The sequence below is a fragment of the Triticum aestivum genome, chromosome 6A (assembly GCF_018294505.1).
Source record: "Triticum aestivum cultivar Chinese Spring chromosome 6A, IWGSC CS RefSeq v2.1, whole genome shotgun sequence".
NCBI classification, from domain to species: Eukaryota; Viridiplantae; Streptophyta; class Magnoliopsida; order Poales; family Poaceae; genus Triticum; species Triticum aestivum.
In genome coordinates this window covers 434,568,302-434,581,449 of record NC_057809.1, presented here as the reverse complement: position 1 = coordinate 434,581,449, position 13,148 = coordinate 434,568,302, and positions in this window count along the sequence as shown.

The window sequence follows — 13,148 nt, the reverse complement described above, 5'->3', positions numbered from 1 at the left end:
AGGAGCATGCGCATAGTACTTTGTTTCGATAACTAATAGATTTTTGCAATAGGTATGTGAGTTCTTTATGACTAATGTTGATTCCATGGATTATACGCACTCTCACCCTTCCACCATTGCTAGCCTCTCTAGTACTGCGCAACTTTCGCCGGTACCATATACCTTCCTCAAAACAGCCACCATACCTGCCTATTATGGCATTTCCATAGCCATTCCGAGATATATTGCCATGCAACTTTCCACCGTTCCGTTTATTATGACACGCTTCACAATTGTCATATTGCTTTGCATGATCATGTAGTTGACATCGTATTTGTGGCAAAGCCACCGTTCATAATTCTTCATACATGTCACTCATGAGTCATTGCACATCCCGGTACACCGCCAGAGGCATTCATATAGAGTAGTATTTTGTTCTAAGAATCGAGTTGTAATTCTTGAGTTGTAAGTAAATAAAAGTGTGATGATCATCATTATTAGAGCATTGTCCTAGTGAGGAAAGGATGATGGAGACTATGATTCCCCCACAAGTCGGGATGAGACTCCGGACGAAAATAAATAAATAAAAGAGGCCAAAGAAGCCCAAATAAAAAAAGAGAAAAGAGGCCATAAAAAAGGGAGAAGGCCCAAATAGAAAAATAAAAAATGAGAGAAAAAGAGAGAAGGGGCAATGCTACTATCCTTTTACCACACTTGTGCTTCAAAGTAGCACCATGATCTTCATGATAGAGAGTCTCCTATGTTGTCACTTTCATATACTAGTGGGAATCTTTCATTATAGAACTTGGCTTGTATATTCCAATGATGGGCTTCCTCAAAATGCCCTAGGTCTTCCTAAGCAAGCGAGTTGGATACACACCCACTAGTTTCTTTTGTTGAGCTTTCATACATTTATAGCTCTAGTGCATCCGTTGCATGGCAATCCCTACTCACTCACATTGATATCTATTAATGGGCATCGCCATAGCACGTTGATATGCCTAGTTGATGTGAGACTATCTTCTCCTTTTTGTCTTCTCCACAACCACCATTCTATTCCACCTATAGTGTTATATCCATGGCTCACGCTCATGTATTGCGTGAAGATTGAAAAAGTTTGAGAACATAAAAAGTATGAAACAATTGCTTGGCTTGTCATCGGGGTTGTGCATGATTTAAATATTTTGTGTGGTGAAGATGGAGCATAGACAGACTATATGATTTTGTAGGGATAGCTTTCTTTGGCCATGTTATTTTGAGAAGACATGATTGCTTAGTTAGTACGATTGAAGTATTGTTGTTTTTATGTCAATATTAAACTTTTGTCTTGAATCTTATGGATCTGAATATTCTTGCCACAATAAAGAGAACTACATGGATAAATATGTTAGGTAGCATTCCACATCAAAAATTCTGTTTTTATCATTTACCTACTCGAGGACGAGCAGGAATTAAGCTTGGGGATGTTGATACGTCTCCAACGTATCTATAATTTTTTATTGTTCCATGCTATTATATTATCAACCTTGGATGTTTTATATGCATTTATATGCTATTTTATATGATTTTTGGGACTAACCTATTAACCCAGAGCCCAGTGCGAGTTTCTGTTTTTTTCCTTGTTTTAGAATATCGCAGAAAAGGAAAATCAAACGGAGTCCAATTGACCTGAAACTTCACGGAACTTATTTTTGGATCAGAAGAAGCCCAGAAGACTTGGAGTCCACGTAAGGGAAGCTTCGAGGAGGCCACGAGGTAGGGGGTGCACCCACCCCCTGGGCGCGCCCTCCACCCTCGTGGGCCCCTCATGGCTCCCCTAACGTACTTCTTCCGCCTATATATCTCCATATACCCTAAAACATCAGGGAGCACAATAGATCGAGAGTTCCACCGCCAGAAGCCTCCGTAGCCACCGAAAGCCAATCTAGACCTGTTTTGGCACCCTGCCAGAGGGGGAAATCCCTCTCCGGTGGCCATCTTCATCATCTCGGTGCTCTCCATGACGTGGAGGGAGTAGTTCTCCCTCGGGGCTGAGGGTATGTACCAGTAGCTATGTGTTTGATCTCTCTCTCTCTCTCGTGTTCTTGATTTGGCACGATCTTGATGTATCGCGAGCTTTGCTATTATAGTTGGATCTTATATTTCTCCTCCCCCTCTACTCTCTTGTAATGGATTGAGTTTCCCCTTTGAAGTTATCTTATCGGATTGAGTCTTTAAAGATTTGAGAACACTTGATGTATGTCTTGTCGTGCATATCTGTGGTGACAATGGGATATCTCATGATTCACTTGATGTATGTTTTGGTGATCAACTTGCGGGTTCCGCCCATGAACCTATGCATAGGGGTTGGCACACGTTTTTGTCGTCATTCTCCGGTAGAAACTTTGGGGCACTCTTTGAGGTTCTATGTGTTGGTTGAATAGATGAATTTGAGATTGTGTGATGCATATCGTATAATCATACCCACGGATACTTGAGGTGACATTGGAGTATCTAGGTGACATTAGGGTTTTGGTTGATTTGTGTCTTAAGGTGTTATTCTAGTACGAACTCTAGGGTTGTTTGTGACACTTATAGGAATAGCCCAACGGATTGATTGGAAAGAATAACTTTGAGGTGGTTTCGTACCCTACCATAATCTCTTCATTCGTTCTCCACTATTAGTGACTTTGGAGTGACTCTTTGTTGCATGTTTGTAACGCCCTCGATGCGGCTATATCTCCCACGTGTCGAAGCACGACTTAGAGGCATAACTGCATTGAAAGCAATGTCGCAAGTGAGGTAATCTTCACACAACCCATGTAATACATAAGGGAAAGAGATACATAGTTGGCTTACAATCGCCACTTCACACAAATACATGATTAAAGCATTACATCATCCAAGTACAATCAAGGTCCGACTATGGAACCAAAATAAAAGAAGAACCCCAAATGCGACAAGGTCCCCGATCGACCCCAACTGGGCTCCACTATTGATCAACTAGAACAAAACAACACAAAGGACAAGATCTTCATCGAGCTCCTCCTGAGCTTGGTTGCATTATCTGCAAGGACTCATCGGCACCTGCAAACTGGTTTTGGAAGTATCTGTGAGCCACGGGGACTCAGCAATCTCGCACCCTCATGATCAAGACTATTTAAGCTCATGGGTAAGGTAAAGGTATGAGGTGGAGCTGCAGCAAGCGACTAGCAAATATGGTGGCTAACCTATTCGCAAAAGAGAGCGAGAAGAGAAAGCAAAAGCACTGTCGAACAACTATGATCAAGAAGTGATCCTAAAACAACCTACGTCAAGCATAACGCCAACAACCGTGTTCACTTCCCGGACTCCGCCGGAAAGAGACCATCACAGTTACACACGCAGTTGACTCATTTTAATTAAGTTAAGGTTCAAGTTATCTACAACCAGACATTAACAAATTCCCATCTGCCCATAACCACGGGCACGGCTTTAGAAAGTTCAAATCCCTGCAGGGGTGTCCCAACTTAGCCCATCACAAGCTCTCACGGTCAACGAAGGAATAGACCTCCTCCCGAGACATTCTGATCAGACTCGGTATCCCGGTTCTACAAGACATTTCGACAGGGTAAAACTAAACCAGCAACACCGCCCGAATGTGCCGACAAATCCCGATAGGAGCTGCACATATCTCTTTCTCAGGGCACACTCAGATGAGCTCTCCATACAACTAAAACCAAACCTCGAGTTTCCCCAAGGGGGCGCTGCACAGGACTCTAGTTTGGACCAACACTCAGAGGAGCACTGGCCCGAGGGGGTAAAATAATGATGACCCTCAGGAGCGCGACTCCCAAGGGAAAAGAAAAGGCTAGGTGGCAAATGGTAAAACCAATGTTGGGCATTGCTGGAGGAGTTTTACTCAAGGCGAACTATCAAGGGGTTCCCATAATAGCCCAACCGCGTAAGGAACGCAAATTCCGGGAACATAACACCGATATGACGGAAACTAGGGCGGCAAGAGTGGAACAAAACACCAGGCATAAGGCCGAGCCTTCAACCCTTTACCAAGTATATAGATGCATTAATTAAATAAGATATAATGTGATATCCCCACAAGTAAACATGTTCCAACAAGGAACAACATCTCCATGTTCCAACAAGGAACAAACTTCAATCTTCACCTGCAACTAACAACGCTATAAGAGGGGCTGAGCAAAGCGGTAACATAGCCAAACAATTGTTTGCTAGGACAAGGTGGGTTAGAGGCTTGGTTCAACAATATGGGAGGCATGATAAGCAAGTGGTAGGTATCGCAGCATAGGCATAGCAAAAGAGCGAGCATCTAGCAAGCAAAGATAGAAGTGATTTCGAGGGTATGATCATCTTGCCTGAAAATCCCGCAAGGAAGAAGAACGAGTCCATGAAGAAGACAAACGGACGTAGTCGAACGGATCCTCACAAACGCGACATTATCGGAACCAACCCGAAGAAGAAAACACCGGAAAAGAAGCACACAACAAAGTAAACAACCAACACATGAACATGGTATGATATGCGGGATGCGGTATGCGATGCATATGCATGATTTGCAAAGGAATGCTTGAACCTGGCCTCAACTTGGAAATCCAAGTGTGCCACTGGAAAGGTGAGGGGAAATCACTTGAAAACGATATAAAGATCACCGGAATCGGAGTCACGGTTTGGAAATGGCAAGCAATTCAAATATGACATCGGTCTGCGATTTACAGCAAGTAGCCAACTAAATGCAACAAGATGAACATGCTACAGCACTCAAACATGGCAAAAAAATACATGGAAGGGATCCATTCATGAAGCTTAACAAAAGACTAGCACTGAGCTACGGCCAAATCATCCATTAACAGGTTCAAACAAGCATGGAAAAAATGCATATGGCAAACAGATTTCAGACTTAGTGAAATTAACACTTGTCTGGAATTTTAGATCAGGTAGCACTCTTCGAAGCATGAAAACTATATGCTACAGGACCTGAACATGGAAAAGTAAAGCATGTTATGGAGCTACTCAAAGAGCTTAACAAAAGTCCCTTAGTGACCTTGAGACAAAAGGGATCAGAAAATACATTTGCAAGCATGTGAACATGGCAAAAACATAATCAGTTCTCAGACTTAGTGAAAACTGGAGCATGCTGAAACAGGTATCAAGTAGGCATGTTTACGAGCTCGATGCACTCACTACAGAGCAAGGCATGACAATCTAAGCATACACCCATCAAGAATACACATTATACAAGCTAGACATGGCAAGAACAATACCATGGCATGCACGGATCAACTACAATATCATCGGCAAAATCGCTAACAAGTAGACAATCTGCCCAGATTTAAGAAATAGTAAAAGTAGAGCTCGATTGACTCAAGCTAGGGTGCTCCATAATTGCAAACAAAGACATGGATGGATAGAGCACTACAAGATTAACAAAACATCCTTACTGATCATCCTCAAAAGAGGCACGGATCACTAGGAAACAACATGAACATATGGCCATATGAAATAAACAGCTCAAGGACTTAGTGGAATGCTAAGTCCCTGAAATCAGCATTACCAAGTGCCTCACTTAGCAAGCTTGTGCTAGTCACCACACACATCACAAAAATACATGGGTTGCACCTATGGAAAGATGGCAAAACCCTTAACAAAACACATGTAGAGCTCATGGGCATATCATGCACACAATAATCATGGCAAAAATGACAAATAGCTAAATGGAGCAACAGATCTGACAATTATCTCAAGTAGCACTCTTCCAACAGCATTTCGGGCATCAAGATGAACTCAAATGAAAATGATGCAATGGAATGAAATGATGTACTCTCTGAGACGAACATTTTGATATGCTATATGACCAAAACGGAGCTACGGATGCGGAGTTATGGTACGATGAACATATGCAAAAAATCTAGGGTTAGGAGGGAAAGTCAACCGAGAGGGGATGGATCTGGATCTGGATCTCGTGGCACGCGAACCGAGGCGGTCGGAACAGTGCTCGCCGGAGATGCTTGGGGCGCCGGAGTTGGGGGAGGTGGCCGGATCGGAAGAGCGGGGCGCCATCGAAGGGCTCGGCGCCGGCGAGGTGCTCCGCGGCGGCGCGCGCACGGAAGCCGAGGTCGGCGGCGCGACGAGGCGCAACGGCGGCCGGCGACGGTGGAGAAAGGCGGCGCGGTGGCGGAGTAAGGCAGAGGCGGCGGCGGGCGGCTGCGCCGGCGATGGAGGCGGCGGCGTACAGAGGCGCGCGAGGCACGGGCGCGTCGAGGCGGCGGCGCTGGCGGTCCGGGCCGGGTGAGCCCCGCCTGGGCTCCGTCGGCCGCGGCAGGCGCGCTGTAGAGGGAGGCTGAGGTGGCGGCACGCGAGTGGAGGGGAGCGGCGGCGGAGTGACGTGGCATGCGCTGATTCGCTGGAGTGACGCGTCCGGCAGACATGTCCGGTGCGGGATGGACGTGTCCGGCGGCGCGAGGAGGAAGATGGCCAGGGTTCATGTGCGAAATGATCCGAAATTTCAGGGAGGGGCACATATTTATAGGTAGAGAGAGCTAGGAGAGTCCAAATGAGGTGCGGTTTTCGGCCACGTGATCGTGATCGAACGACCGAGATGATGGAGAGGGTTTAGGTGGGTTTTGGGCCAAATTGGAGGGGTGTTGGGCTGCAACACACACGAGGCCCTTCCCTCGGTTAACCGTTGGAGCATCAAACGAAGTCCAAATGGTACAAAACTTGACAGGCGATCTACCGGTAGTAAACCAAGGCCGCTTGGCAAGTCTCGTTCCAATCCGGAAATGTTTAATACCCGCACACGAAAGAAAGGTAGAAATGACCACCGGAGAAGAACGGAGCGCCGGATTGCAAAACGGACAACGGGGAAAATGCCCGGATGCATGAGATGAACATGTGTGCAAAAGAAATGCACGTGATGACATGATATGCAATGCATGACACGCAAGCAATGACAAGGCAACAATAGCGAATAACTGGACGACACGTGGCACATCGGTCTCGGGGCGTTACAATGTTGAGGGATAGTTATATGATCCAATTATGTTATTATTGTTGAGAGGACTTGCACTAGTGAAAGTATGAACCCTAGGCCTTGTTTCAACGCATTGCAATACTATTTGTGCTCACTTTTATCATTAGTTACCTTGCTTTTTTTATATTTTCAGATTACAAAAACTATTATCTACTATCCATATACCACTCGTATCACCATCTCTTCGCCGAACTAGTGCACCTATACAATTAACCATTGTATTTGGCATGTTGGGGACACAAGAGACTCTTTGTTATTTGGTTGCAGGGTTGCTTGAGAGAGACCATCTTCATCCTATGCCTCCTACGGATTGATAAACCTTAGGTCACCCACTTGAGGGAAATTTGCTACTGTCCTACAAACCTCTGCACTTGGAGGCCCAACAACGTCTACAAGAAGAAGGTTGTGTAGTAGACATCAGGATTATACGCACTCTCACCCTTCCACCATTGCTTGCCTCTCTAGTATCGCACAACTTTCGCCGGTACCTTAAACCCACCATATATCTTCCTCAAAACAGCCACCATACCTACCTATCATGGCATTTCCATAGCCATTCCGAGATATATTGCCATGCAACTTCCATCATCATCATATACATGACTTGAGCATTCATTGTCATATTGCTTTGCATGATCGTAAGATAGCTAGCATGATGTTTTCATGGCTTGTCCGTTTTTTTATGTCATTGCTACGCTAGATCATTGCACATCCCGGTACACCGGCGGAGGCATTCATATAGAGTCATATCTTTGTTCTAGTTTTGAATTGTAATATTGAGTTGTAAGTAAATAAAAGTGTGATGATCATCATTATTAGAGCATTGCCCCAGTTAGGAAAGGATGATGGAGACTATGATTCCCCCACAAGTCGGGATGAGACTTCGGACGAAAAAAAAAGAGAAAGGCCAAAAAAAGAGAAAATAAAAAATGAGAGAAAAAGTGAGAAGGGGCAATGTTACTATCCTTTTACCACACTTGTGCTTCAGAGTAGCACCATGTTCTTCATATAGAGAGTCTCTTGAGTTATCACTTTCATATACTAGTGCGAATTTTCATTATAGAACTTGGCTTGTATATTCCGATGATGGGCTTCCTCAAATGCCCTAGGTCTTCATGAGCAATCAAGTTGGATGCACACCCACTTAGTTTCAGTTTGAGCTTTCATACACTTATAGCTCTTAGTGCATCCGTTGCATGGCAATCCCTACTCCTCACATTGACATCAATTGATGGGCATCTCCATAGCCCATTGATACTCCTAGTTGATGTGAGACTATCTTCTCTTTTTTTTTCTCCACATAACCTCCACCATCATATTCTATTCCACCTATAGTGCTATGTCCATGGCTCACACTCATGTATTGCATGAAAGTTGAAAAGGTCTGAGAACGTCAAAAGTATGAAACAATTGCTTGGCTTGTCATCGGGGTTGTGCATGATGTGATATTTGTGTGAAGAAGATGGAGCATAGCCAGACTATATGATTTTGTAGGGATAACTTTCTTTGGCCATGTTATTTTGAAAAGACATGATTGCTTTATTAGTAGGCTTGAAGTATTATTGTTTTTATGTCAAATGATAGACTATTGCTTTGAATCACTCGTATCTTAATATTCATTCCATGATTAGATATGTGATCAATATTATGCTAGGTAGCATTCCACATCAAAAATTATCATTTTTATCATTTACCTACTCGAGGACGAGCAGGAATTAAGCTTGGGGATGCTGATACGTCTCTGTCGTATCTATAATTTTTGATTGTTCCATGCCAATATTCTACAACTTTCATATACTTTTGGCAACTTTTTATACTATTTTTGGGACTAACATATTGATCCAGTGCCCAGTACCAGTTCCTATTTCTTGCATGTTTTTTGTTTCGCAGAATATCCATATCAAATGGAGTCTAAACGGGATAAAAACTGACGGAGATTTGTTTTGGAATATATATGATTTTTGGGAAGAAAAATCCACGCGAGACGATGCCCGAGGGGGGCGCGCCCCTAACCCTCGTGGCCACCCCGTAAGGCGGTTGATGCCCTTCTTTCGCCGCAAGAAAGCTAATATCCTGATAGAGATCGCATTAAAATTTCAGCCCAATCGGAGTTACGGATATCCGGGAATATAAGAAACGGTGAAAGGGTAGAATCTCAGAACACAGAAAGAGAGAGAGAGAGAGAGAGAGAGAGAGAGAGAGAGAGAGAGAGAGAGAGAGAGAGAGAGACAAAGAGACGGATCCAATCTCGGAGGGGCTCTCGCCCCTCCCATGCCATGGAGGCCAAGGACCAGAGGGTAAACCCTTCTCCCATCTAGGGAGGAGGTCAAGGAAGAAGAAGACGAAGGGGCCCCCTCTCCCCTTCTCTTTTGGTGGCGCCAGAACGCTGTCGTGGCCATCATCATCACCACAATCTTCACCAACAACTTCACCACCATCATCACCAACTCTGCCCCCCTCTATGCAGTGGTGTAACCTCTCTCTTACCCGCTGTAATCTCTACTTAAACATGGTGCTCAATGCTATATATTATTTCCCAATGATGTATGGCTATCCTATGATGTTTGAGTAGATCCGTTTTGTCCTATGGCTATTTGATGATCAAGATTGATTTGAGTTGCATGTTTTATTATTGGTGATGTCCTATGGTGCTCTTCGTGTTCCGCAAGCGTGAGGGATCCCCACTGTAGGGTGTTGCAATACGTTCATGATTCGCTTATATTGGGTTGCGTGACTGACTGAAACACAAACCCGAGTAAGGGGGTTGTGCGTATGGGATAAAGAGGACTTGATACTTTAATGCTATGGTTGGGTTTTACCTTAATGATCTTTAGTAGTTGTGGATGCTTGCTAGAGTTCCAATCATAAGTGCATATGACCCAAGTAGAGAAAGTATGTTAGCTTATGCCTCTCGCTCATATAAAATTGCAATAATGATTACCGGTCTAGTTATCGATTGCCTAGGGACAAATAACTTTCTCGTAACAACAAGCTCTCTATTAAACCTAACTTAGTTGTGTCTTTATCTAAACAGCCCCTACTTTTTATTTACATGCTCTTTATTATATTGCAAACCTATCCAACAACACCTACAAAGTACTTCTAGTTTCATACTTGTTCTAGGTAAAGCGAACATCAAGCGTGCATAGAGTTGTATCGGTGGTCGATAGAACTTGAGGGAATATTTGTTCTGCCTTAGCTCCTCGTTGGGTTCAACACTCTTACTTATCGAAAACTGTTGCGATCCCCTATACTTGTGGGTTATCAAGCGCGCCGCGGCGCCTAACGACGAGCACAGCGGGCTGCGTCACCTAACGGCGGGATGGACCTTAATTCAAGCCAATCAAAATAAGACTGGAACGGACATGTCTGTGTTGATCAAAAGGATCGCACATGTCTTTATTGACTGAAATGAGAATGCAATAGCAAAATAAGAATTAAGGCCACGATGATGCGATCGCAGTGGTGGTTACAGGAGGCAAAAAGAAAGATGCATCCATCAACGTACAACCTCCTCCTCCTCAACTCAGTGCGTCGGCCGGGCCACCGACTGGTAGCTAAGGAGCGGCGGCTTGTGTGGCGAGGTCAAGGTGCTTCTCAACTAAGGCATCCAAGGCTTCCAGCCGGCTGAAGAAGGCCAACTTCATAGCGTCCTCACTGGCCTTGTAGATACCTATGTACACGATTCGTTCGTACACATGGATGTGTAGGTCGACGGTTTCTTGCAGGGCGAGGCGCCTCGCGGCGAGCACGACCTCCAGGTGGACATTCTTCATGGCGTCGGCAGGCAGTCGCAGGGCTACCAATGCTTCAAATAGGTTCTGACCATGGAGGCCGATTAGGGTGGCAGGCAATGAGGAGCCCGAGCGCGCGGGCTGGAGGAGTACAGCGATGTCGTCCGCGAGTTTTTTGACGACGGTGAACCTGTTGGTGCTGTGAACGATCAGCTGGTCCAACTAAGAGTCGTAGCTGACATCGACGGCGGCCATCCACTAGCCAGTCACCAACACCTTATGGAGACGATCCACGGTGCCATGCCACAGGCCGGCGTCGTGGACCATCTGGCAGAGCCGCTGGCTGCTCACACGCATCGGCGCCATGGGTCTGGAGTGGGCACTTTTGCGCCTTTTAGGGTAGGTGCTTAGGCAAATGCTTAGGTGCGTATGATGTGGTAGATGCATTGGAATGGAGGGGCGCCTTTATATGAGTGCAACGTTGCATTCACATCATGCTGCCTATTTTCCCGGTCCATCCATTACTTCATTCATGCATTCACAGAATGCTAATTGAAGGAGGATGCATCATTGGCCGTTCAACATTTCGGGAACTGCTACCCTCTCCCTCATCTGCATTAAAGCCATATCGGGAACTGTGCCGCCCGCTGTCAAATCGAATAGTACTGTGCCGCCCTGCTAGTGATTCACATGGGTCATCCAAAAGAACCGTTTGTGTTCAATAGATGCACAAATCCTGCTCTCACTTTGCATACGGGTGTTCTGTCTGAAACCATCATGCTTGTTGTGAGAAGCTCTGGTTTGTGAGAAGCATATACCCAAACCTGTCCCAAATGGGACAAAAACTTTACCACGGCATGTTGATGCTGCTCCATGATAGCATGCCAACTTTCATGAATTTCAGATGAGTTTTGGATTTACTAGAATTTAAAAACTAGGTATCTCAATGTTTGCGGCCGAGTGACGGTGGCACGGTGCTTGATATTCATTCCCATTTCTTGCATCGGACCTAAGCATGCACCCAAGGACCAAAGATTTGATTTTTCAACCAATTTATATGAACCGGAGCATGTGCATGTAGTTCAAATTTGAATTATGCACATAAATGCATTGAAAACTCACTTAATGCATAAAAATGTCCAAACGAACACCGAGAAATCACAAAAAATAACACAACACTCATGTTGTTCTATGTTGACACTAGAAAAAAATTTGAAAGCAATAAGAGGCAATGGATGTCGTTTCGCCCCCAAAGTTGGGGCGTTCCCTACCGAAACCATCATGCTTGTTGTGAGAAGCATATACCCAAACCTGCCCCAAATGGGACAAAAACTTTACCATGACATGTTGATGCCGCTCCATGATAGCATGCCAAGTTTCATGAATTTCAGACAAGTTTTGGATTTACTAGAATTTAAAAACCAGGTATCTCAATATTTGCGGCCGAGTGACAGTGGCACGGTGCTTGACATTCATTCCCATTTCTTGCATGGGACCTAAGCATGCACCCAAGGACCAAAGATTTGATTTTTCAACCAATTTATATGCACCGGATCATGTGCATGTAGTTCAAATTTGAATTATGCACATACATGCATTGAAAACTCACTTAATGCATAAAATGTCCAAACGAACCCCGAAAAATCACAAAAAATAACACAACACTCCTGTTGTTCTATGTTGACACGAGAAAAAAAATTGAAAGCAATTAGAGCAATGGATATCATTTCGCCCCCAAAGTTAGGGCGTTCCCTACCGAAATCATCATGATTGTTGTGAGAAGCTCTGGTTTGTGAGAAGCATATACCCAAACCTGCCCCAAATGGCACAAAAACTTTACCACGTCATGTTGATGCCGCTCCATGATAGCATGCCAAGTTTCATGAATTTCAGACAAGTTTTGGATTTACTAGAATTTAAAAACCAGTTATCTCAATGTTTGCGGCCGAGTGACGGTGGCATGGTGCTTGACATTCATTCCCATTTCTTACATGTGACCTAAGCATGCACCCAAGGACTAAAGATTTGTTTTTTCAACCAATTTATATGCATCGGAGCATGTGCATGTAGTTCAAATTTGAATTATGCACATCAATGCATTGAAAACTCACTTAATGCATAAAAATGTCCAAACGAACCTCGAAAAATCACAAAAAATAACACAACACTCCTGTTGTTCTATGTTGACACGAGATTTTTTTTGAAAGCAATTAGAGGGAATGGATATCGTTTCGCCCCCAAAGTTGGGGCGTTCCCTGCCAAAATTATCATGCTTGTTGTGAGAAGCTCTAGTTGGTGAGAAGCATATACCCAAACCTGCCCCAAATGGGACAAAAACTTTACCACGGCATGTTGATGCCACTCCATGATAGCATGCCAAGTTTCATGAATTTTAGACGAGTTTTGGATTT